Consider the following 13,237-nt stretch of genomic DNA (forward strand, 5'->3'; position numbering starts at 1 on the left):
TCGCCACTTCGCGCTTCGACTTCACTCTGTCGCGGTTTTTTGTATAATCATTAAAAACTTGATCGAGACAGTGAAAATAATACATCTCTAAGTATCGGAAGCATCTTTGCTCCTCATAATTAAATGTACAATAATAATAATATGATATTTGTAACATCTAATATGTCTTTTTTTCTCTTATTTTGTCTAATATGTTGGGTAATAGGAGTGTAATTGTCATGACCTGCCTGTAAGATCCTCTTGTGTGCCACGCCCCCTTATTAACCAAGTGTGCAGCCTCGATGGTTACCAGCTGTTCCCTGTCAGTTTTATCCATCTGGTGTATTTAAGTCCACATCAGAGTCTGTAACCCCAGGTCTCTCATTGACGTTTTTGATGTTACATGTTCATGTGTCCTGCATTTGGAGTGATTCCAAATAAACCCTTCAATCCTGATTCCTCATCTCCCCGTTCCTGCTTCCATGTTCAGCAATCATAACAGTAATGCTGACTAAAGGGTGTTATTTCAATTATGTTATATGACATAACATATGAGTTATGTCTAATAATGTTAAAAACCATATATAGAAGGTCGTAAACAGGTTTTCTGTGCTCTAACTACGAAAATATTCTATTTATAAATAAAGAATCCTACTTTGCGGAAATTCACTTATCGCGGTAGAGTCTGGAACTGATTAACCGCGATAAAGGAGGGCCGACTGTACTGTACAAATGAAATGACTAAACTGTGTATATACAAATACGCTATAATACAGGTCAGTACTGTACATAATATTCAATTCAATTTTATTTATACAATGCATTTTCACAACATTCCCTTGTCTCAAAGCGCTTATTGTAGTTTTGCTACTGCATTCATGTGGCTCGTTTTGGTGGCTTATCAGAAGCTTTGAGTTTATTTTTGTCATTCAAAGAAAATGACTTTCTTTTTCCATTAATGATTTCTGTGCACGCCGTAGTAACATCAGGTAGCTACCCAGAAGCAGACGAGTTACCGCAAGGCAAAATAGGATGATCAAAATAGAGTAAAAAATAAAAAATCACTGCAGTTTTAATTTTTTCCATATGTTGTCACATTGAAAAAGACCCAACTCTGCAAGCAGACCACATGAATACTATAAGTGAATTCATGTTATTTAAACATTACTTAATCTACCCCAAGCTATTTGGTCCATTTGAGCAGTTGATCGCTATAGCCGTGATCACTATAAGCAGCTTCCACTCTATTTGAACCCTGATCTACATGAATAGTTTATTGTTACTCTAATTAACATATTCTAACCATCACCAAAAAATCAAGAAAACATTTATTTTTATATTCCTTTATGTTTTTTTCACTGTCCAATTCATTCCTATTTTAAAATATTTATTCTGAATGTTTAAGAATCATACAATATACAACAGTTCATACAACAATCTGTATTTTTACTTAATTAGATACTGATACTGTATGTGCATCAAAATGGTGTCATCAGATGTTTTGTACAGGCATCTTACCATCAGTGACTGACAGGTAAACCCTTGCTGTAACATCTGAACCACCACTGATCTTCACACCACATGAGTAGGTGTCAGAGTCCGCAGTTGTCAGGTTGTTGATGGTCACAGTGAAGACTCCCTGGTCAGGATCATCTCTGATTGACACTTTATCCTCCTGTGGAGAGTCAGTGTGTACTATGGGAGTACATGACCTCCAATCTTTCCCTCTGCACCAGTATTTCACATGTGTTTTATATCTGTCACCATAGAAACATGGGATGGTGACAGATCCTCCACTCAGTACAGGCAGCCATCTTGCTGTGTACACACTGTCAGCAGCTGTGGGGAACACGGTCATGTAAATAAAGATTTTCTTCACACGTCACAGTACCTCTAAGTCAGCTAAATTATTTTTCTCTCAAGGCCCAAATTCCTCATGTGTAGATTTCACCGACCAGAGGGTGCTTTGTCATGGGGGGGTGGGGGCCATTGGGATGGATTGGTAGTGCAGTTCGTATTAAATTCAAAATCTACCAACTGAGTACCCCTGCTGTAAGTAATTATACTTTGTTTATATAATACTTGGAGTGTTTAGTGGAACCATGAGGATTTATAAAAGGTAAAGACTAGGCCTACCATTTTGCCATATGAACATAGGACAGACATAGGCTTTTTTAAAAATGAAAAAAATATTAAGCTACTGGCAGGTATTACATTAACGAGACTTATGGGCTTATGGGCTGCTACAACCCCTTATAAGGAAAACTGGGTTTGTCTTGGCTAGCTAACACTGTCTAATAATCCCCCATTTTGGAGAACACAAGGCTCATGGTCCCGCATGTTGGGGCTAGTCCTTACATGTGTAGCACCAAAGAAAACTGGATGGGTTCTCTTCAATGTGTAAAGTTTATCAGGTCCTGATGTTTTTCCTCAAGGGAACTAAGCCAGGATGAAAAACAGAATAATCTGTCCTCTGCACTATTTCCCCCCAACCATCATATTCTACTCTACCCAAACCACAAAAGCCCACACAGGGAGGTTAAACCCTTTGACCCATCCACAGGCAACAAGAGCAGATTCCACCAAGATCCATTTGCATGCCTGGAGTTTGCAAAAGTTATTTAGGTCTATCTGGGGTTTCTGTTCTCTTGTCATATTCAATACCATTGGGGTGGATCAAAAAGAACAGAAAACCGTTAATTCAAAGACAGTACAATGTCATGCTATGCAAATATACATCCAGCACCTTTGGTCTACAGCAGAGTGGGCAATTTCAGAATCTGCACAGCAGAGAGTGTCACAGCTCTCCTAATACCTTTCCAAACATAATACCCATCATACAAAGGCAGGACTAGTATTGAAACACACCCCCACCATTAAAATACACTGCTCAAAAACTTTTAAATTAAAAACACTTTTTAATCAGAGTATAGCATCAAGTCTATTAAACTTCTGGCATATTGATCTGTTCAGTTAAGTAGCAGAGGGGGTTGGCAATCAGTTTCAGCTGATTTGGTGTTAATGAAATTATCAACAGGTGAACTAGAGGGGCAACAATGAGACGACCCCCAAAACAGGAATGGATTAACAGGAGGAGGCCACTGGCATTTTTCCCTCCTCATCTTTTCTGATGGTTGTTTCACTAGTTTTGCATTTGGCGACGGTCAGTGTCACTACTGGTAGTATGAGGTGATACCTGGACCCTACAGAGTTTGTACAGGTAGTCAAACTCCTCCAGGATGGCGCATCAATACGTGCCATTGCCAGAAGGTTTGCTGTGTCTCCCAACACAGTCTCAAGGGCATGGAGGAGATTCCAGGAAACAGGCAGATATTCAAGGAGAGCTTGGACAGGGCCATAGGGTCCTTAACCCATCAGCAGGACCGGTATCTGCTCCTTTGTGCAAGGAGGAACAGGATGAACACTGCTGGAGCCCTACAAAATGACCTCCAGCAGGCCACTGGTGCGAATGTTTCTGATTGTTTGGTCAGAGACAGACTTCATGAGGGTGGCTTGAGGGCCCAACGTCCTCTAGTGATAAAATGTGATTTTTGGATAGAAATCAATAATAATCCAGACGGTGGAATATAACATGTTTTAGAACAATTTTACCCAGAGCAGCTATGGTCTACTAGCGTGATGCTACAGTTTGCTAACTGACGCAAATTGTGGTCCCGCCATTCTTCATTAAGCTCCACAGCTAAATTACTTGAACAGAAGACACTCATTCCAGTTTGACAGGTATTATCTTTGGGGAAGCATTGCAAGACGGCATGAGACAAGGGGTTTTCTAGTTGCATTTTACAAATGCAATACGACACAGATACTATGTAGATATTGTATGTAGTGTATATAGTGCTGTATATCGTATTGTGCTGTACAATATACATGTATTGAAATAGACTGACTGTACTCATATTTAAACCCTGCAGATTCATCAGGCACACAATTACATTCCACTATTCTAACAGTTTTCTTTTTGACTGCTTTTGCAACATTTGCACAAATTCTGTATGTCTAAAATACCTATTGTAAGCTTTTTGTGTTTAGAGTTGATATTTGTAAATTATTTATAAAAATTCTTGTACTCTGTAATAACTGGAACCATGTGTTCTGGTGTCACGCCCACGCAGGCGGGAACTACGGGGTGTGCGGTGTTACGGTTAATGGGAGGAAGTATAAATGAGACCGAATTACCCCAGCACGCCATGAAGTATTGAGCCGATGATTCCGAGCCGTACTAAGCGTTTCTTTGTCTCTTGTCTTCCCCATCTCCCTCGCCCGCGCTGTTCACCCAGTGTGCTCTCCTTACCTGCTTCCCTTTCCTTCCCCAGACCCGCTCCCGCTCCCCGCCGAGACCGGCACGTCCCGTTCCCGCCCCCCTGTGTAGTCCCGTCTCGTGCCTGCTCGTTGGACAGACTCCCCGGATTTCGACCCCCACGCTCGTTGAACGACCAGGACTTTTGCTTGCTCTGATCTGTACCTCTGCCCCAATCACGCCAATAAACCAGGCGTTGGCTTGCATTCCTGGATCCGTGTCTTCCTGTCTGGGTTATCCTCACATCTGGTCTCATATATAGCTGAGATGACTAAAGTTTATTTTCACTTTGACAGACTTCTTAGTTTAAACTTCAAAAATACTTTTTACAGTTGCTTAAAAATCTTGCATGTTTAAAAGGTTTGCATAATTATATTTTCTTTAATTTTTCTCTGTTTGCAGAGATTAGAAAATCCACTTCTACTGTTAGATTTCATAGCTCTTTCAAAATGTCAAATTGTTTTCATTTACATTTTCCATGCCATCCCACCAGTTTTGGAAATGGGATTTGTATTAAAATCCTTGTAAAAATCAATTGCTTAATTATAATAATTTTAATTTGTATTTACAGTGATTTTGTCCTCTAAATACAATTTGAATGGGAGATGCTGATCCTTTTTACACCTAAGTGTACCTGTAAGTGTAGGTATGAAGTCCATTTAAACTGTGATACCGTAAATCTGACAAGTTACCCCAATAAGCCAGTAACTCCGCTTCGTAATACAGGCCACTGGGGCTGATGAGACTGTGACCAAACCTGCTAATCTTGTCTAACATGGAGCTGATCTGAGGCAGCACAGGGCACAAGGCCGGGGACCCAGGACAGGATGCCAGTCTGTCACAGGGCAAACACTCACACAGTCACTATGGGCACTTTTAGAGGCACCAGTTCACCTGAACCACGTGTCTTTGGACTGTGGGAGGAAACTAGAGAACTCAGAGAAAACAACTGTAGATACAGAGAGACCATGCAAACTGCCCACAGAGAGCTGGGGGCCGGATATCTAAACCACAAGCCTGGGGGTGTGAGGCCCCCACGCTGCCCCCAGTCTCTAGCAGCTAGAGGTCAACTAGCTCTCCAAAGCTGCTGCAGAATGAAAGACAAGCAGGTCTACTCTCAACCCCTGAGGTTGATCTTGAGCCCTGATAAACAGAGACCTGCTCCAGTAGCACATGAAGCTGGGTGTTTAGACCCCACTGACTGTACACACAGAAATGACAGATGGCATCCCGGCTGTCTGCTCACATAACCACTTGTACTGCTGAAAAGACCCCAGTAAGATCAATCGTAGGCCTCACAGAAAACCAAAGGGTACAAGAGACAAGGGTTTTTTGTCTGCTCTGACAGAATCTACATACAGCTTGGACACTAAATGGGAGACATGACAGTATCGTGCTATATATTTTGATTTCATACTTCATCAATAATCTGATTCGTGGTGCACTGGTCATGTCTTAAATATTACTGTTCTGGAAATAGTTTGCAAAAAGATCAGAAGACATATGACATACGCACTTTAAAACAGCCTATTACAAATTCATGAGGAAATATTTTTATGTTTTTGAATTCTACAAAATCTTGTGACATTTTCAAAGACAAAACTATTGTAAATTTAGTTTAAAAATTCTTTCCATAATCTGCATTTTGAGATTCCTTCTGATGTAGCAGTAGATTTCCATCATGATCTCCAAACTGTGTGGAGGAGCAGGAGAGAGATCTCTAGTCAGTTCCACTGTAATGAGTGACACTCAGTTATGAGATCAGTAATGAAAACAAACAGGAACATCACAGGACCCAAACATCCTCATCCTCTGTACCTTCACTGTCTCTGTTGTTTTTTTTTCTCACACACAGCAGGCAGAGTGAAGGGGGAGTGGACACTTTACACAGGAAGTGACAAAACCACAAGGCTGAATGTTTAGCAAGTCATACCACAACCACTTATTTGAATTATAGTTAATGTGCATTTATATTATGTTATTGCTAGTAAGAAATAAATATTAGTTGGATCTCTCTGTTGCAATTAAGAGGCGTCTCGGTTTTGTCTATCATAAGTATAATTATCTAGATCCTAATGCAGGAAGCACACAGTGCAAAGTGAGGTAAACCTTCAACAGCATGACAGTCCATTGCTGGGCACTGGAAGCTGGAGAAATGCCATGTGAACAGAGGAAGCCTGCAAACTGCACACAGACACAGTTATGGCCACATTCAAAACTAAAGACAGAGGGACTTTGAGGAACCACAGCAAGACCAACAGAAGACGTGGGTTTCTGACAGTAAGGCATCAAAATCCTTCACTGTTTACTGTCAGTGTCGCATTGCTTTTAAATTGATGTTTCTCAAACCAGTATTTGCAGAACCCCAGATGGTCCATTTTTTGCTCCCTCCCTTCCATATAGCAGAAAGCTCTCTGGCAACTGGGAGAAAAATATGTGAACTGGTTTGAGGAACACTGGGCTCTATTTTCCACCTGCACAAAGCGAAACGCAAAGTGGTTTTGCTAGTTTTGTACCAGCACATTGCTCATTTTCACACCATGTGCACTCATGACCAAAATAGCAAACGATTTTGCACCTGCTTTCCACTCATCGGAGTGGTGTTTTTTTAAATGAAGCGTGGCCAGGTGCATTGATAGCACGTTGCTATTTTAATGTCATTGTACTTTTGACCAATAAAAAACAAATATAAAGTTAATGGCACACTGTTGAACGGTATATAGAAGGGAGGTATTTAGGTTTTAGAAAAAATATATATAAAACAAAGAACAAACCGTATCATTAAAAATCCATTTTCAGCCATTATTTATCATCAGAATGAAGCAGGTACTGTAATTCAAAGGACATTGCTGGATTGGATTGCTGAAAATGAGCTTCCGATATTTAGATAAGTCAGGTGGAACATTGCAATGCAGCCCTCAGAAGGTCGCAACATTCTTTGCAGCGTGTTGTTTGTTGCGTGCATTTCCATGCATGATAGATGTCTGTTGGACATAAATGAGGACACATTAGAGGAATTTAGAAGACAGAAGGTGTGAAGCTGAACTGCATGTGCCGATGTCAACAAAGGAGTGTATGGCAGGAGCTGCGTGGGCAAGGAGGGATCAGCTGGCAGAAGAGTTGAATGGTCTGAGACTGGTAAGGAAATTGGGAGTAGAAAAAACATCCTGATTGCCTTTTATTTTGAACATTTCAAAACACATTAAATACTGTAGGTTCTGTTTTGCTTGAAGAAAGATTGTACTTTTATTTATATTTTGCGACCTGCAGCCCCAAAATTAAAATAAAACATCCATTCATCCATCCACCCATTTTCCAAACTGCTTATCCTACTGGGTCACGGGGGGTCCGGAGCCTATCCCGGAAGCAACGAGCACGAGGCAGGGAACAACCCAGGATGGGGGGCCAGCCCATCGCAGGGCACACTCACATACCATTCACTCACACATGCACACCTACGGGCAATTTAGCAAATCCAATTAGCCGCAGCATGTTTTTGGACTGTTGGGGGAAACCGGAGTACCCGGAGGAAACCCCACAACGACATGTGGAGAACATGCAAACTCCACACACATGTAACCCAGGCGGAGACTCAAACCTGGCTCCCAGAGGTGTGAGGCAACAGTGCTGACCACTGCACCAGCATGCCGCCCCTAAAATAAAACATGCAGGTATAATTAAGTCCCCGTTCCCAAGCCCTATTCTCAGTCTTTTGGCATCATTATACCGCTTTTGGCACTGCGCGGATGATCTGGTGATGCCAGAAAACAAGGACACACTTGTCACTGCTTCATCCCACGCCTGCTTCCCCCGAAAGACTTTGGTAGAACAGTGACACTCCCGTTCAATGGCATGCTCACGCATTTTCGCTTCGCGCACAAGCATTCCCGTTTCCTCGGCTGAAAAGCGATCTGGGTTTGCTGAGCACACGCGCCATTGTAACAGCAATATACAGTAGATAATATGCTGCTGTCTTTTAAAGGTGAGGTGATGCACCATTCTGATTGGTTCATTGCTTATTATGCCCAAAACACGCTGCTGAATAATTATATGAGTTAGGACAACCTTTTTGTGCCTTGCATAGGTGCAAAGTTTGGTTTTTCTGCCATCATAATAGCAAAATGGATTTGGACAAGCCTATATCTGTTAGTTCCACTTTGCGTTAGATCGTCAAAATAGGGCCCATTGTCTTACATAAACTGTGGGGTGGCTGGAAGAGACCCCATGGCAACAGGGAGAGAACAGACAGTCTCCACACACATATAGAGCCAAGGTGGAAACTTGGCCTTAGGGGTGAGGCCCTGCCTGCAGCTAAAGTGGAAAATTGAAGAAAAAAAACGCCTTCATCTTGCTTGGCTTCCTGTGTCATGCACGTGACTCACAGTTTATTTTTGTGCAACTTCACACTTCAATTGAGAAATGAGAGGAAGAGACAATGCAGAAAACAATGAGGGCCAGTACTGTACATACTGTCAGAGGTTATAATCTTTACATTGTGAGAGTTTGTGCATTGATGTTGATGTATTTTCTGTTAAAAGGAAAACAGTTTGATGTTACTTTTATTTTGCTGTTTAAAGCAATACATTTTATAATTCCATCTAAAATCTCATCTTTTTAGAAACATAACATCATGAAATTATTGAATGATATTGTCTATAGCAGTGATATTCCACCAGACTAGCAGATACTGTAGCAGTTGTTTTGCAACAAACACAAATACTAATGTACTGAAATGGATTAACTTTTTATAAAGTTTTAAAGTTGTGACAGTCAAACCATGCTAATGTGACAAAATTATCAATAAACTAAGTTGTATGAAAAACTGCGTGTTTTATATGCAGTGTTCTTGTACTGCAGGACATAACAAACAACATCATTTCTCTCTGTCTGAGGAAATTCTCTTCATTGCCCAGTTTTTAGGCAATTTCTTTCAGTTCTTGCAGTGAAATACGTCTCTGTGCTCATTCACTAATGAATTTTGATGAGCCAAGACATGACCACCCCCCACATGAACCTGATAAGGCTGACTCTCATAACAGGTCTGGGATTTATAAGATATATAAGACAGTAAAGGAACCGATGGTACTCATAGCTGACATGCTGAATGCAAACCTGAGGCTATATTGTTATGGCCAGATGACTGGGTCAGACCACCTCAGATACGGAAAGTCAGCCGTGATGGATATGTACAGACAGTGGTCTGAGGGAGGAACAATGAATCAGCAACAGGCGTTTGGTGGCCAAAGACTCATCAATGTGAGATCAACGTGGACGAATGCCATCCCGTATGATATGAACTAACAGAAAGGCTTCTCAGGCACAAACTGCAGAGCATTTTAATGATGGTACAGGAGCCACATGTCACGACACACAGTACATCAAGCTATGTTGTGTATGGAGTTGTATAGTCACAGACCAACTAAAGATCAGTGGTGTGAGAAATATAATGAAAAGATTAATATGTTGCCCTGGCTTCCATTTTCTCCAAATCTCAATCCAATCGAGCATCTGTGGGATGCATTGGAACAACAAGTCTGATCCATGGTCTGATCCAGCTCTACCTCAAAACCTACAGGAATTAAAGGAAAGCTGCTGACACCTTGGTGCCAGATACCATAGAGCACCATCAGTGGTCTTGTAGAGTCTATGGCTCAGCAGGTTTGGGCTGGTTTAGCAGCATGTGGAAGATCAGCAGGATATTAGGCAGTTGATCATAATCTTTTGGCTCATCGGTGCATTTCTGCACCTTCTCACACAGCTGCGTGTCGACAGCTTCCATAGCTACAGCTACTCATCCGCTTCTGACGCCTACTGGAAACACTTATTTCATTTTCTTTTACATGCATAGTCGGCTCACACAGATGCGTAAAAACTCCTCTAGACCCTGTGGTTCATGAATACAATCCCCATCGCAGGAGCAAAGAGAGTCATGGAGACTTGCTTAACACGGAAACCACACTCTTTATTAACAGTCCTTAACTCTTCTATTGTTGTTGTTGTTAATGTTAATTCCCTGTTGTCAGATATGTGTTTGCCTGTGTCTTGTGTGTACCCAGTCCGATCCTCGCGTGTATTTAGCGTGGTGTAAATCTCCCACCATGTGTGCATCTTGTAGTTCAGCCTCTGACAACCTTGTGTTTGCCGTCTGTGCATTAGGGTTTGGAGCTTGTCAATTGCCTGTTGTGATCCTTCTATTTACAATTGCACATGGGGCAGGCTGAGACATGCGCCCCGCCTGTGTTGCACTAGTACACAAAAAGGAATCTGGTCGAGGAATCTGTTCGTCGACCAAATTTTGTACATGAACCAATACATTTTTTTTCACAAAATTTTTGTTTGCGATCCAAATTGTTCGTAGACCACAGCGTTCATGAACTGCAGGCACCGCTGTACCAGTTTAGGCCAATATTGTAATCGTACATAAAGCCATCATTTAATTTGGACTAATTTAATTACATTTCCATTTATGTTTCTAACACACTCTCACACAATCAGTGTTGTTATTCACACTATGTATGTTTATAACTGTATGTAACTGTTAATATGTATTGCTATGTAACGCTGTTAGGATACCTGACAAAGGCCAGGCAATCCAGCACCTGCAGTGAAGCTGTCTGCTGCAATGGACTGAAAAAGCACCAACTGTTACCGAACCAATGCCACCCCCAGCAAATAAATTGGCAAAGAAAGTTGCTGCTTCTACAATTTAAAAATGAACAAAAGAACTAGTTTGGTGTTGAAGGGGCGCACATACTTGGAACTCAGTCACTACTTAAGTACAAATCGTGAACAAATACAGTAGCTACTTGAGATAAAAGATGTGTCATGATTTAAAGATGAATAAATATGAGATCAGTATTTAACTTGTGTTATTCATTACTTGCTACTTTAGTAGTTCCTTCAGTAGTTCACAAAGGTTTACAGAATTAATAGGTATAGCAAAAAATATAGTAACTGCTTTACTATATGATAATGCGTCTCGATTAGAGATATCATGATTACTCGATTAAACTCGATTATGATATTATTTAAAAAACATCAATAAAAATTTTCATTCTCGATTATTCAGAAATATGGCAGAAGGGAGATGAAGGTGAAAATAAAGAGCAAAAACCATAACTTTTGTAGAAGCATTTCACAGTTATTTTTCAGTATTGCAAATCATAACTTAAATACCACCACAGCAATGCAAATACATCTTAAAGAAGATTTTCGAGTTTGACAGAGTTTGACAGTAATGTTAGGTTAGCCATACATATGTGCCATTTAGTGTCTTGAAGTAGCTTAGCCTGTCTTTGTCATCACTTTGACTTCAATTATTTTGCTTAATATACTTTCTACTTCCTCTATGGCAAAATATTCACTGCTAAAACAAAGGTTAGCCCTGTCGCTTAGCCACATCATCATACATAATATGGTACATATACATTTGCATTGATTGTCTCAGAAAAAGCACGCAGAGCTCATGCAAAAGCAGTAAACTTTAGACTGATTTTTTACATATACTAGATCATTTTGAAAAGGAACCGTCCTTAACATTGCAGAGCTTGCTAAATTTTGCTTCCTATGCTATGTCGATACTATAATCGCACATCATGCAAGCATGTCAGTGTGGAGCAGCAGGGCAGCGCTATCGGTGCACACTGACACTATGTGTGTGTGGAGTTTGCATGTTCACCCTGTGTGTCCGTGGCATTTTGAGTCTCTGGTTTCCTTCCGCTGTCCAGAAACATGCAACTTAATGAGCTGGAGTGCCCAACGTGACCATATGTGTTAAGAGCCAAATAAAAGCCTAAATAATTAAAACTGTCTCCTGGTTTCTCTCACACATACAGACTGTTTTCTGTACAGATACAGAAGATTGCACACTACACTTTGGAACAGCAATAGTATCAAACTACTGAAGGTGGTTATTAGTATATGCATTATAAGGTGGGATCATTTCACATTAAAAACAGCTAATTTTGTAAATAACTCTATTGTTTAGGCATTGAGGCAAAAGTTGCCCCCGTGAAACACTTCGAAAAATTTCCAACACTGCATACGCAGGGGTGCCGCTAGAGATATGGGGCCCCATGAAAGCATATTATACTGGGCCGCCAACCAGGCCAGTCCAATTATGCTCCAAATTTTTTAGGGTCCCTGTCAGTCAGGGGCCGTTGGCATCATCCTAACCTGCCCCCCCATAATACCCATGAACACCGTAGATTGACAATCCCAGGTCCACTCTATGGTTGCGCCATAGTACCTTCATGGTGCTAATTGGAAACCACAGATCTTGGTGTCTAAAAGGACTCCTGAAGAGGCACTGTGGGAATGTTAGCCAGTTGATACTCTCAACTCTGCCTGTAGAACATCATGAATTCTAAAAGGATTTATTTTTACCTGAGGATAGAGCAAGATCTTCTGCCATCATACCATGTACACGGCCTGGAAAAAATGTAGTCGCCGCTTGAATTTTAAATCTTGAATCATTATTGCAGTGATTAATATGTTTGCAGCAATAAAGTGAAGTCAGCTGAGTACCGGAATCTACTGAATAAGCAGGTTATCCCAACAATGAATGTTTTCTTCCCTAATGGCACGGATGTATTCCAGGACGACAATGCTAAGATTCAACAGACTCAAATTGTGAAAGAGTGGTTCATGGAGCACAAGGAATCATTTTCACACATGAATTAGCCACCATAGAGTTCTCATTGAAAGCTTTTGGTATGTGCTGGAGAATACTTTACGGAGTGGTTTGATCCTCCTATTGTCAATACAAGACCTCAGCAAAAAATGTATGCAAATCTGGATGAAAATAAAAGTCGAGATGTTGCATAACCTCATTGGAGCAGTGCCTAGGTGAATGAAAACTAAAGGCAGTCCAACAAAATATTAAAGTGTGCGATTTTTTTGTCAGGCAGTGTGTTTCTTTGACCTACTGATGTGTGCGTC

Source organism: Brienomyrus brachyistius, chromosome 4, assembly GCF_023856365.1.
Source record: "Brienomyrus brachyistius isolate T26 chromosome 4, BBRACH_0.4, whole genome shotgun sequence".
Classification (NCBI taxonomy): Eukaryota; Metazoa; Chordata; class Actinopteri; order Osteoglossiformes; family Mormyridae; genus Brienomyrus; species Brienomyrus brachyistius.